The sequence below is a fragment of the Lissotriton helveticus genome, chromosome 4_1, assembly GCF_964261635.1.
Source record: "Lissotriton helveticus chromosome 4_1, aLisHel1.1, whole genome shotgun sequence".
Taxonomy (NCBI): Eukaryota; Metazoa; Chordata; class Amphibia; order Caudata; family Salamandridae; genus Lissotriton; species Lissotriton helveticus.
In genome coordinates, this window is record NC_136063.1 from 314,023,327 (window position 1) to 314,038,153 (window position 14,827).

The following is a 14,827-nucleotide window of genomic DNA, read 5'->3' on the forward strand; positions in this document are numbered from 1 at the left end:
GCAGGTGTTGGACATAGCTGGGCTGCTGAAGATGCCACGAGGACATCTTCCACCGGAAGGGTTGTCGTTTCCTAAGGAGTTCTACCCTGACTAATACTGGGGAATGATCTGACAGCCCCCTTGGTAATATCACGGCTTCTCGCACCCTGCTCAGGCAGACACCAGGCACAAACACATAATCCAGTCTCGAGAAGGAGCCATGTACCGCAGAGACATACGTGTAGTCGCACGCCGCGGGGTGCATATGGCGCCACACATCTACCCATCCCACTCCCTCAACCATAGCATGCAATCGGGTAGGGGAGACTGGGAGAGAGTCAGCAACTACCCCCCGTCGCCTCTGACGATCAATACATACATCCATCACCTCATTCCAATCGCCCCCAACCACAGCCAAGGACTCCGGGATATCATCCCATACCGTGAACAGCTTCTCGGACAGGGCCCACTGCAGAGGGGGAGGGGCATAGACACTTCCAAAAACCACTGGCTCAGCACCCACCATACCTTTGACAAAAATATAGCGACCTTGTGGGTCCGCCCACTGCTTCTCATGGACGTAGGCCACCCTGCGATGTACCAAGATAGCAACACCTCTGGACCCCCTGGCGAAACCAGCATGAAAGACCTGATGATAGCCAAATCTCTGTAAGCTAAGTACTTTAGAGCCCATCATGTGTGTTTCTTGGAGCAAGAGCACATCAGCAGATTCTCTCTTCCCCCAACGCAAAACAGCTCCCCGTTTAATCTTATCAAGCATCCCCCTGACATTCCAGGTGATTACCCATAGGGACTCTCCGGGGAGTCCATGAAACATATCAGCCATAGTCAAGTGAGGTCCACCAAGTAGGCCCTCTGCGCCACCCCCACACACTTCGCACCTTCCTCAGGACATTTGTATACAGCACGTGCATTTCCCCCCACCCGCCCCAAAACCCCCCAACATCAACGATAGCAACCCCTGTCTGACCCCCACCCCCAGTCATCCACATCTCTACACCTCCCTCCCCCTTCCCCCGCCCCCAACACCCTCCACCCCTATACCTCATAGAACGCTGAAGTACCTGGCGCGGCATGGGCAGCCCCGGGCCCAAAACAGAGGGCCCAAGACCAATCATACCAATGGATGTAAATGTAAATGTAAATGTAGTTGAGCTTATATAGCGCACAGCTACCCGCAGTGGGTTTCCCGGCGCTTGCTTAGGGAACCCTTCCTGGTATTCCCCTGTGAGATAGCAGGGTATCCACAATGTGAAAGTCAGGCATCCCGCCGCGAGGGGCCGTTGTGGAGATTAAGCAAGCTATTGCCCAGAGTCGCAGAGTGTGAACCCGTGAGTCGAGGAGGCACCGGGGCGAGAATTATCGAGTCCGTGGAATTTTTAGCCCAAGACCCCGCCGAGGCGGGGAATTGAACCCTGGTCCAGGACCGATCTCAGCTTCCGGGTCTGCTGCCTCTAACCCCTGAGCCACACTTCTCCACAACACCCCTTAGGAACAGTAAAGCCCGCCCCTCCCCCAGTCAACACCCACAGCGTGTGGTAGTTGGAGGCCCCTGTCAAGTCGCCCCTGAACCTCCATCCGCAATACCACTCACAGCTAAACCATCCCTAGGAACAAGCAATGTAGGCAGCGTCAGTGCTTCCAAGAGATGAAACCCATCCGCGGGACCCCCGGCAGTCCGGGTCCACCACGTCAGCCGAGAAGTGCATCCCTCCCCAGGGTCTCAAGAGTTATCCTCGGAGTGGTCAGATGCAATAGCTCCGCTATCTTGAGTCGCGCTGGCGGAAGCGAATCTCTTCCGCGACCGGGACCTCCGATGTCGTCCGCTCCGGGCCGGCTGACCTCTCTGCTCCTGCGACGAACCTCCAGGGTCACCAGGATTCAGTCCCGGCTGAGCATGCGGCCTGATCGGCACAGATTCGTCAGTCCATTTGAAGACGTCCTCAGGAGAATCGAAAAAGTGAGTCCGGGATTGATAAACAACCCGCAGGCGGGCTGGGTACAGTAGAGAATATTGAATCTTCAGACCCCGTAACTTGGCCTTGGCATCCAAAAAGGAACAGCGTTGCTGCTGCACCAGTCTGGTATAATCGGGAAAGATCATGATCTTCCGATTTTCATACATAATGGAGTCCCTGGCTTTCGCTTCCCGCAGGATAACGTCCCTGTCATGATAATTCAAAAGTCTGGCGATTACAGCTCTGGGACGCTCACCTTCCGGCGGCCTCTGTGTTAAGGCCCGATGTGCTCATTCATTTATAAAGCAATTGGAAAGGGCCCCCGAGGGGAGCCAGCTCTCCAGCCATTGGGTTAGAAACAGTTCCATATTGTCCTTCTCACACCTCTCCGGAAAGCCAACGAAGCGAAGGTTGTTTCTACGTGCGCGACCTTCAGCATCCTCCACTCGGGTCGCGAGGTTCTTCTGGATGTGTTCCATCGCAGCCACCTTGCGTTTCAGGGCCCCAACATCGTCTTCCACCACCGAGATCCTCGATTCTATCTCCGTAATCCGTGCCACGGCATTTCGCAGGTCTTGGCGCAACAGAGTCACATCCGCGCCCACTGCTCCAATCTTTGCGTCCAGCATGTCCCTGGACTGGGTGATCGCCGCCATGAGCGCCGCGTTGTCCGGCCCCGCCGCACTGCCACCACCAGCTGCTCCGGACCCTCCATAAAATATTTTTTTAATGTGTTCTATAGTTTTATCATAGATTTTCGAGAAATTTTTTCATAGTATTACAAACTTTTCTTCACTGTCAGAATTGCTTGGGGACTCCTTGTAAGTCTCAAAAGGTTTACAAAATCTTTACCTTACCTTCATTTTACCGTTTTCAGACTTGTCACTAAATGTTGAAAAACGTACTGAGGTGCGCGACCGAGTGCGCGCACCCCGGTATTTTGAAAGAATAAAAAAGGTTTGAAACTTTATCGGCATTGTTCTTGTGACCCCATATGAAGGTATTTAACATTTGAGAATGTATACCTTTCCTCCTTTTCACATTTTAAAACTTCATTAAATTAGACCGATACTTCTAATTGACATAGGTGTCCGGAATACGTCACCGCGTATACGTCCTTGTACGCGCATGTCAAATCATGTGACTTGTAAAGAACACTTCCTATTGGTTCATAGTAGTTTCTATTCTGCAATTTTCCAGAAACCACCAACTTCCCTCACTATCTATTTGGCGCTGAAGAAAGAAACAACCTTTATCATCTTTCCTGAGACTTCGCTAAAATGGCTGCCGCACGCAATTCTTCTTCGGAATCTGAAGAAAATGTTCATCTTCCTTTAAAAAAAAAGAAGGAATCTTTCATTTGGCAATTCTTTACCTTTCCTCCGGACCAAAAAAAAGTAAATGCTCAGAAAGTAACTTGCACAATTTGTAGCTCAGTACTTTCAAGAGGAAATCCTTCCAAAAAATATTCCTTTTCAATTCATACCATGAAGAGACATATGAGCCAAGTCCACCCTGTGCAATATGCACAGGCAGCGGCAAGAGCTCTGGCAACAGAACTACCACCAGCTGAGGCCAGTACTTCATCGACCAGACGACCTACATCTCCATCTACTGCAGAGATGGAGTTGAAACCATTTTTAAAGAAAGTGCATATAAAATGCAACAAGTGTAAAGGATTGATTGTGTACGGGGAGCAGAGCCTCATTCTTGTTGAAAGAAGATATAATGACCATGTAAGATTCGAATGCAGCTAATTTTTCAACAACTTCCTATGTTCCTGTTTTACAGTTCAACAATATGGTTCCAGTTTTACAAATTATAAAGAATAAAAAACTTTTTGAAAAAAAAACAGTTCTTTTCAGAACTACCTCATTATACCAAAAAGAGCTCTATTCATAAGCTAAAGTATCGCCGCATTTTCAGAACAATAATTAAAGAATGCGGCAATACTTGGGGCATATTATGAAGAAGACGTGATAATTTATCGTCGCGTTTATCGGCAGAACGCAGTAACAAAAGCGCCGATAATCGCCTTCATAATATGAGCCATATTATCAAGGACGGACGATACAATATCGCCGCTTCTATCGGCAGGAAACTACCGATAAAACGGCGATAATGGACTTGATAATATGCTGTATGGAATTCCTATCGAAGCCCATATTAGATGTTTTCACATCTCACATGGGCTTCGATAAGATTTCCATACGGCATATTATCAAACCCATTATCGCCGCTTTATCGGCAATTTCCTGTCGATAAAAGCGGCGAAAATGTATCGACCGTCCTTGATAATATGCCCCTATGTTCTAAAAAATTCAAATTGAAATGTATGTTATAAGCCTTTATATCTAACATAACGTTCGACTGCAATTTATAAAGCATATTATGGACGCCGTTTTCTCTCCTATATCGGGAACTTCCTGCCGTTCAAAGCAGCGATAAAGTCTTCCGTATCCTTGTAAATGTTCCTGAACACCTTTGCTAGAACGTCATAACACCGCCTGCGGTAAAAGCACTTTGCATGTGTGCAGCACAGACAGTTAATGACATGCATAGTAGGCGTATGTTAAACTACAAGCAAAATCTCTTTGAAGGCGAAAATACTATCACGTACACGGCTATTGTTAGGAAAACAGTTTAAATAAACTTGTTTATCGTACGAGTTGCACGGGCTGCTTTGATAAAGCATTTGGCAGCGTTAACATGGAGGTGTGGAAAATAAAACTAAATCAACCCCCTCTCCTAATTACAAAGCACACATTAGTGCATAAAAACAACGCTTGTTTTCACGCGGTAATGTTAACATGCACTATCATCACTAGAAGTAAAATCATAGTCATAGTCTATTTTTATTTAATGTCCCGTTTTTTGCGTTTAGAAATCTACTTACCGTAAACAACTAGCAATAATTATCACTATGTTGGCTTACTTCCAATAATTTTTCGTCAACCAACGGCAATTTTTAATGCTTAGGAGTGTTAAAATTATCAAACTTTATTTCTAAAACTACTGATTCCCAAACTGTGCACTGCGGCTCCACAGTCCGCCGTAATGAGGTGCCAAGGGCACGGTGCACACTAGGGTGACCAACCGTCCGTAAATTCCACAGACGTCACTACCCTGTTATGTGTAACTGTATCCATCTCAGAGAGCTGCGCGCTCCTCCCCTGTGATAAGGCTCACAGCCCATGCTAGAACGGCCTTGGATTTTACTGCACCAGAAGCACCCCTCCCGCACATTGGAATTCTCAAAGGGGCTTCCTGTCTTAACGAACAGAAGGCATTGCCTTAGATAAAAAAAAGTAAAACCACCAGCATGCCATATTAGGAAACACTAAGGCATATTACCAAACAAAAGCGATAATTATCGCTATTGCGTGGTTAGAGACAAAATTTTACCGCAGAGCTGCGGCGATTTTTATCGCAGATAAACATTGGTATTACCAAGGTTTATAGCAAATGCGATAAAAAACGGCCGCAATGCATGAATATCGCTGGAAAGTCAGCGATATTCATGCATTACCGAGCTAATGCTCTTAGCCATGTTATCCACCTCCCATTGGATAACATGGCTAAGAACTGCTCAGGGCAGGTGTTAGCTTTTGGATATATTCGCGCTTAGCGCGAATATCTCCAAAAGTTGGTAAAAGGAGATAGCGATGTTAGCGACTGTTTCCAGTCGCTAACATCTTGGCACGCCCACTTTGCATTTCATTAGTGATAAATATCACTGACATGCAAAGTGGGGCCCAAGATGGTCGCTATCTCCTACTAGCTGTCGCTATCTGGTGTTAGCGACAGCTAGGTAATAGGGAGATAATTTTATCTCTGCTATCTTGGCTTTTAAATTCAAAATTGCAGAATAAAACCCCATTGATAATATGCTGTAAAGTTCTTTAACACATATCATTTACCTGTAATGTTTTGACACATCCGCATTTGTGAACTAACTCACTGAAATGTTGCTGATTTCTTAAATTAATTTTTAAGAGGCTCCTTGTGACCGTGCAGCCAATCCTCCATGGAAGTGCTCACATAAAACACAACACTAGTATGACCAGGATACTCAAAGAAATGACACAGTGTTGAAAAAGTATTTTTATTATTTATACTTACCTAAGAAATAGTAATAAAGAAAAACTTAAAATCTGTATCTGTGGAAGGAAAGTACAAATATGGTTATAGTGCTATTTTATAAAACAAAACAAAGTAGAAGTGAATGAAACAGAAAGTGAAAGAAAAGAAGACTGAGGGACAAAAAAAGACCGAGACAGAATAATTTGAAAGAAATAATAGCAACAAAGAATGACTGTCTAAAGGAAAGGAAAGTGAGAGACAAAATGAGAGTATGATCACTGATAATACACGAAACAAACTAAGAGTACCTAAATGTCTCAAAGACATAGATAAAATAAAGAAACAACACTAACAGAAAAAGAGTGAAAACGGTTGAGTAACAGAAGATGAATGGAATACAAACAGACATAGAGTGTAAGAGAGACACATAAAGAGAAAAGAAGTAGGGTGAGAGAACTAAACTATAGATTTTAGCTTGGAAATTGAGTATAATTAAAGAAAGCAGAGTAAGGGAACAAATTGTAAGGTACAGTAAGACAAAGAACTTAAGATTCAGGAAACAAAGGTGATAAAGGATCAATAAAGGTGACTCTCTTTAAAGCAACATAAGTAACAAACTGAAGAGTAAGAAAGACTGAATAGAATACTAATAGAAAAGATGTAAGATAAAAAGCATGAGTTAAAGGGAATAACCAAATGTAAACACCACTAACAAAGGAAGAGGATGAAAAAAATAAGGATAAGAGAGAGGTACACGAAACTCTCAGATATGATTAGTTGTTCTTACCTTAAAAATGTAATATCTGTGGAAGACAATAAAGAAATCTGTTATAATACATATTTCTAAATCCTATGTAACAAAATAACGTAGACAACATATTTACTGGTTTATTTTTGCTGTCCTCAGATAAATTGATTTTCACTATAAACAGTGATTTCAATAGTAATCATCATGTGACAGCGGGAAAAAAAACCCACAATCAAAATGATTGTATTTAAAAAAACCCGTACAAGATCTCTATACATACCATAAATACCTAGAAAAAAACATGTCTTAAATGTTTTTCTCTAAATCACAATTTCTTGAGTAAGCACAGCACATACTCCACAATTACAAACTAATTAAAGTATACCAGTTACTTTTAAATACCTCTCCACAAATAACCGTGCAACTATGTTCTTAAAACATTTATCTCAAGTCAACATTTTGATATCTCATTTTTTTCCGCATGGCCAAATACTATGAGTAAAGTCGTTATTTTTTGAGTACCTCTCAACAAACTTGCGAGTAAGTATGTTCTAGAAACATTTATCTCAAATCCAGATTTAGATATCTCATACTTTTCCGCATGGCCAAATAGTATGAGCTAATTCGTTTCTTTTGAGTACCTCTCAACAAGCTTCCAAGTAAGTATACTCTAAAAACATTTATCTTAAGTCCACATTTTCATATCTCATTGTTTTCCGTGTGGCCAAATAGTATAAGTTAATTCCAACATGTCCTGTACCATCAACATTAAAAAAACCTTATCTTATGCTATCTCTTTGGCACATAAAAGTTTCATTTCTATATTTGAACACCCTTAAACACATGATATTTCTAAACAACACATTTTCATATCTTTACAGTATTACTCTGACTAGACCAAGTAATTTCACTGAAATTTTGGTTGCAAAAACATCAGATAAGAATTTCTTAACTCAGAAGGCAAACGATTCTTAAAACTTAATTGACTATCATTGCAGAGCGTCCAACCAGTTGGACACTTCAAATAAGCTATGTAATGTCCTGATGATATTGATGGCCCTTCATGAAAAATAATTGCTACAGTTACAAATGTTCTTCTAGAAATAGATGTTTGAGAAGCCACATAGTTTTTAATTAAAGTTGACAATTTACTTCCATCAGCTCTGCATCGTTGAAGCATTAAAATTACATACTGTCCATATCTATGGATAAATAAGGTTGATAACATTTCTGAATTACATTGAGAACAAACCATGTTCTGATACGCATCTTTAACTAGTTTATTAAAGGACACTGTTTTACAATCAGGTAATGTTAAATATATAAATCTTTCTGTGTGTATGTCAGTACTACTTGTAAATGAGCAATTATCGCAAATATGTTCCCATTTATAAGAAAGGCCAAAAAGACTATCAATACCTATACCTTCTTCTTCCAAAATTGTAAGCATATACATAATAAATTCCTGACAATCTTGCTGAATATTCTGAGAAAATTGATTTAGTCCTGCACATATGTCTAAAACATTCCTTACTTCTGAAACACTTCCTACTTATTACATTTTTCAAACACAGAATTTAAAGAACAACAAAATGTTTGCTCCTGATTTTCTCTAATCTGTTGTTGTAAACTTTTTAGAAAAAAAACCACATTAACCACTACATTTGCATAGCAGTTGACACCAGACCTATTTTCAAATTTAAATCCAACAATCTCTGTAGTACTAACCTTTTTCTTACTCCTACCAATGACAGTCTCATCTTTTTTTTTCGTTTCTCTACTACTTCAGTACATTGTTCCTCATTTCTCCTTTTCTGACCAACTATACTCTTTTTTTTTTTTTTTTTATTTGTTTTTATTGTTGCATCACAATATCATAATCAGTAGTGCAGGCATAACGAAGTGTGGCGTCAACATTCCGCCATCTTCTATCAGGACCGCAACATTTTCATTTTTGTAAATAAACAACAACAACATCCAGGTGTGTAACTTGGTTTAGCAGAAGCATGCTACGTACACATTACATTCTAGGCATTGCAGGCCATCAGCCAAATTTCCCCACCCACAGTTACTCTTATAATCTCTTACGCCTAAAGGGCGTTGGAAAACCGAGTTTGCCCACGTCCAATCCAACCTGTTCCCCCCGCTGGCCCATTCTTACTCTGCATCGTCCCCCTCTTCTGAACTATCTACCTTTTCGTCTTCCGGCAGTGGTTCACAGGGCTCCCCTCTGTATGTATTCCATGGCAGCCATATTTTGTTCCACTTACGTGGATTAGCCCTCTGTTGGTATATCGCCCGCTCTGTCATCATGATCATGTCCATATTTTTGCACCACTGTGTCAAAGTCGGTATCTCAGCCGCCCCCCATTTCTGTGCTATATCTCGTTTTGCTAGCATCATCCCTATAACCACCCAAAATCGCCCTTGTGGCGTCAGGTCGGTCGGGCCCCACACATTCAGCAGACAAATTCTAGGATCTGGAGTGAACGGGAGTTGTAGCGTCTGGGCGACCGTACGTGTAAGCATGGGCGGATTTTGCGGATTGGCAATCCGCGAACTTGCGTATTTACGGATTCGCAATCCGCGAAGATCCGCGAACTCTAGCGGACTTGCAGATTTTTCCGTTTTTTGTGTTGGCGCGTGTTCGCGCCGATTTTGGGACAAGTTCGCAATTGCGAACTTACTTTTCGGCTTGCAACGGCCGCGACTATGTTGTTTCTACGTCTGGTTTATCATCACAGGTTCACAGCACCCTCTGTTTCACCACTGCCACCCTCTGGGACACCCATGCCACCCTCTAGTACATCCTCACAGGCACCTATTAGGTTTATTTATTACTGTAGATTATGGTGGTTGAAAAAAGCTAGCACACCTGCCCTTCTTCAACTGCCATCAATTAATTTGTGTTTCATTAATGTGTCAGTAATTTTGAAAGTTCCAGTCTGGCTGGCACCTGCTTCCTTCCTTATCTGTAATTTGCTTTTTGTTGCAGTGAAATTTTTTTTTTACAGGACCTTTATGGTGCTATTCTATGAGCCTGCTGTTTGGGTCATAGCAGGGTCATAGAATTGTTGCAAACTCTGGAGGGGCCCATCAGGAAGCACTACCTTGAATGTTACTAATGTTAAGTTTGAACTTTTGCACCTGCTCATTGCTTTCATTTTAGCTAAAATCGTTTTTTTTGCAATTTCGCGCGTTATTTGGGGCGCGAATCCGTGCGAGATCGATTTCGGAAGCCGCGAATACGTGCGAATACAAAATTGTTTTTGTTGCGACGTGTATGTTCGCGTGATCTTGCGCGTGTTCGCGAGGCGCTTCTAGCTATTCGTTTGCCAAGTTACCCTATCGGTCGTACACGGGCGCGGCCATCTTGTTGGCGTGACGTAATTCCGTTTCCGCCCGCTATGTGTAATCTCGCAAAGTGTGCTGCTCGCGAGTACAAGTTCGCGCGTACTCGCAAGGAAAATCTCGCGCGAACTTACCCACGCGGTCGTGAACGGGCGTGGCCATCTTGTTTCTCATTCATTGCTATGGTTCTGGGCATGCTTTCTCTATCCTCTCTCAATCTCTGCCATCCTTTGCTTGTTTGAAGTTTTTTTGATCTAATTTTACTTATTATCTAACCCTCTATTTTTCTAGCTCTATATTTTTGTGTTTTCTGCAGCTTTTAGTTACTTTTAAACTACTTTTTTAAACTCTTTTATTTTCTTCTTCACTATTCTATTTCTTCTTTATCATTTAAGTTTATTTCTGCCCAGACCATGGTAAAGGGAGCCGGGAAGCACCCTGAGAAGGGGAAGGGTCCCGCACCCCGTGCCCGGCTCCCGTGCGGGCGTTTAAGGGGGGAGCAAGTGGTCCCGAGGGAGATCTTTAGCGCGGAGGAAGTGGCGGCACTGATCTTCCATGTCCAGCGCCGCCTCCCCAAGACGATCCTGGGAGGCGGCAAGATCGCGACCGGCTATGGCATCCGGGAGCGCCGCCAGCGGTGGGAGAAGGTGTGCCGGGCCATGTACAAGATCTCTGGGGTCCGGCGCACATATAACCAGGCCACCCACCGCTGGACCGATGTCATGGACCGGGAGCGGGACTTGCTGGACGCGCTCGGCGTAGAGGTCCCCGGGCTTGGTGAGTAGTAGTAGTAGTACATTTACTACTCTGTTTTATCCTGCTCTGTTATTTGCAAATCTTTGTTCTTTACCAAGAGCAATAATGCTGCCGATTACATTGAGGTAAATTATATTTCAAAATCTTCTATGCATTTCATTTTCAGGTGCACTGCTCTCCTTCTCAGTAGCCTTGCTTGCTACTATGCTTCTTTGTTTTGTATGTTGTGTTCAGAAGCATTTCATTGGCCTGAGAAATTATGTATCAGTGTACTGTAAAGAAAAGAACTGCGTAATGCTAGACAGTAAGGGTCATATTTTCAATTACCGGCGCATCCCTGCAAAGTAGCAGGGATGCGGCAGTAATTGTGTGCCATGCCACCACCACCCATTGGCCCAAAACGTCACAGAAGCCTTACGCATCTGTGCCGTAAAGGCAGCGCATTGCTGGAGTTGCGTGCCAACGATGGCGCAGCTCCAGCAATGCTCTGGGGTACCCTATCTCCCCAATGCTGCATCAAGCCGTACGTCGGCTTCAAGCGCGCAGGGTTTGAGTCATGCATCATTGTCATAAAAATGACTGGTTGACATCTTGTAGATTTCCCTCAGCCACTTTTAGGATTCGTTCCTGCGCAGGTACGCCCTCCCTTGCGCCGGAACGCCCCCTGATGGCGCAGGGCTTTACAACGTGATGCATCGCCCATATGCCCATATGTGTTTTTTTTTTAATATATACGCCGCACCAACACCATGGCGAGTCTTTTGTTCTGCCGCTGCGTCAGAAAAGGCACGCAACAATGGAGGAAAATCAGCCGCAACTTCCGCAAGGGACTTATAAATCAGCCCCAACAGACTGAAGTCCAGTGTCCTTCCTTTAGACAGTCACATGGCTATCAGAAGAAATAGTGGCGGTGGTGGCGGGTGGATTGATAGTTTGAGTATTCACTGATCTGCAAGCAGGATGGACTTTGTCTGTCACGTGTTGTGCACTACTGCCTGCAGTGCCAGGCCTAGGCAAACCTCTTTAGTAGTCTGTTTATTGAGTTACATAGGAACTTTCTAAGTCAACGTTCCGCAAATCAGGCAATACGAATAACGTAGTATACCACATGAGATAGATCCCGTGGAATAGTTGTCTATCTATTTGCTATTTTTCCAAAATATGTTGTTATTGTTCTTTTGAAATGTTTGATTTGGTTGAAAAATCTCATCCATGTTTTATGGTTTTTCTTTCTTTCATGTTGTACATCAGCTCCCCCCAAGGGCAAGAGGACACAGGAGGAGGGTGCTGAGGATGCAGGCCAGGATCGGGCAGGCGAGGGCTCCTTTGCTGGCCCCAGTAAGTTTACATTTTACTAAACAGTACCTATTTTTTCCTAGCGTTCCTCATTCGATTTTTTCTAAATCGTCTTTGATCTTCTTGTAGACTGGATATAAATTCTTATCCTGCCTCGAATATGATGACTCCCTGTGGTATTACTAGACTATTCTTATTAGTCTGTCTGTGTAGCTAACTAAGATTGGACATTTGGCAATTCCATTGGACTCCCATTATATTCAGCAATACCTCTATGCACTGTCTCCTTACTGACTAGATAGTGTGGCAGAGTCATTCAGCTCCCGAAGTCACCGATTATAGATCCCCAATGATCTCTAGATTATCGTACGCAGGACAAGAGAGTAGTACGGAGTCACAGCACAGTCAAGAAGTGTCAGAGGCACTCATGCTTGCAAAAATTCCAAAACCTTTAGCTCATCCACTCTAGTCTAGAGGAACAAAAACCACAGAGTCTATTTAAGTGTAAAAGCTTTATTAAAAGTAAACACATTTATTGAAATCTACTTTGTCATAAAACTATTTAACTGTAAACGGAAAAGTGGTTAGTGCTGACGATTAATTGGACACATTTCTTGTGGTCGAGCCGAACTCTCACCTACTTTGAACTTGATCCTGGTCGTGTTCTTAGGACTCAGGAGTCAAGCTTCTGTCTGTTAGGAGAAAAAGTGGTGCGTGTTAAAAATCAAAAGCAAGCATTCATCAGTTGTGCATAAAAGTGCAGCAAGACAACAGCCTTCCCTGGAAAATGGGACATTTTTACTATGGAGTAGACAGTCACAAATTATTACATTGTATTCTGTTTTTTTAACATTTCTCCTAGACCAAATATTATATAGTAGTGAGTGGTGTATTCTAACTTTCTTAAATGTACTTTGTAGGTGTAACATCTGGTGACGGGGCCAGCGCGGAGGTGGCTGATGTGTTGGACTTGGACTCGGAGGCCTCTGGGGAGGATGCGGCGGTAGAAGAGCTGGTGGCCGTTCCTGTGGGGGATCAAACGGTGGTGGCGGAAACAGGTAAGCTATATATTCCTTACTTATTGAGATTGAAGACTGCATAGTGTGCTTTCTGCACGGGTGTATTACAATTACAAATCAACCAGGTAGTAGCCTCCTCGAAATGTACTTCGACTTAGCTGTGAAGTTTTTGGTGAGAAGAATCCCAATAAGTTCTTAGACGAACGTGATGGATGGGATGAACGAAAAGCGAAAGAAGGGTGTAAGTAAGTGGGACGCGAACTTGTATGATGGCTGGCAAAGAAGAACGATATGTGTTTGCTTGGACCCAGAGGTGGCTGGGAAGGAAAGAATATGGTATGGTGCATGGCTGGGTCAATGATGAAGCAAGGATGGGTGGAAGGACAGCAGCCTGGGTGGGTGAAACAGAAACTGTATGTGTGCGTATACTTTGAATGAATGGATGCCTGGAGCATGGTATTCTCTGACTCTTACATAGCAAATGTGTATCTAGAGAGAGTAGATGGTCGCCAGGTGAAGTAAGTGTTACCTTGAAGAGCATGTACCACCGCACCCGCACGTCCGTCCCAGTGCAGGGAAGGCAAGGAAAAGAAATTGTAAATGTGTCCAATACTACCATGAATAGTAGCAGTACTTTGTATTGCGTTTGCATTCACAGCATATATCTGGTTATTACGGTGGACACTCCGTACCTCTCTTAATAACTTTAGTTTACTTGTAGTACGTCATTCATGTGTGGGTGTATCACTGTGTTCACTCAATATTAAGCAAAGCACCTAAAGTCATCTCATCTGTCATTAAATACGTCCCATGTGAAGTGATAGATAATCAAATTAGTTAGCTTCTTCAGTTTCCTTTTCTAGTACTCATTTGCACTGTAGGGTGAAAGGTAAATTAATTAAGCAGTAGCCCTTGTAACAGAGTATTCTCAGTGCCACCCGTAATAGAAAAGTAATAGCTTCACCACCTGCATGTACTGGACCGGTACAGTAACGCAAGTCTGTCTCCATCATCATGGTGTGCAACTTTTTTTCTCGGGTGCAACTTCACTGTGCTGTGTCCATGTCATTCTGCCGGCTTGCATAAGATAACGTACCCATTTCCCTAAACAAGAGAGAAGAAGAAGAATAAGACTGGTGTACTGTCATAGTCGACTGTAATGGAAGTCCATAGTGGTCGTAGAATTAGTTCATTAAACTACCACTACTGTTAGAGCAAGGATGCAGAAGTGGGAGGGTTACATAGATACTGTCCTCAATAGTTATGTACTGTGCTTTCAATTTGCTACTTGTACTCTGTGACCCAACTTTCGGCTCAATCACTTTGTGTTATTAATAAGGAGCATTGGTTACAGACTATGTCTTTCTTTCTTCATATAGTTGCTCCTTCTTCCAAATCAACAACAAGGAGGGAGCAGGCTAGATTGGCCCGGCAACGGAGGCTGGAGGCCACAGTCGCCGAGTATCGGCGGCTGGTGGCCCTGGAGGAGGAGGAGGACACGCAGTCGAGCGGGGCAACATCTTCGACTGCATCCTCCTCCGTGACTAAACCAGCGGGACCGAGCCGGGCTAAGAAAGCCGACCGCCACCGCCAAGCACCCGAAACACCAGCTGCCC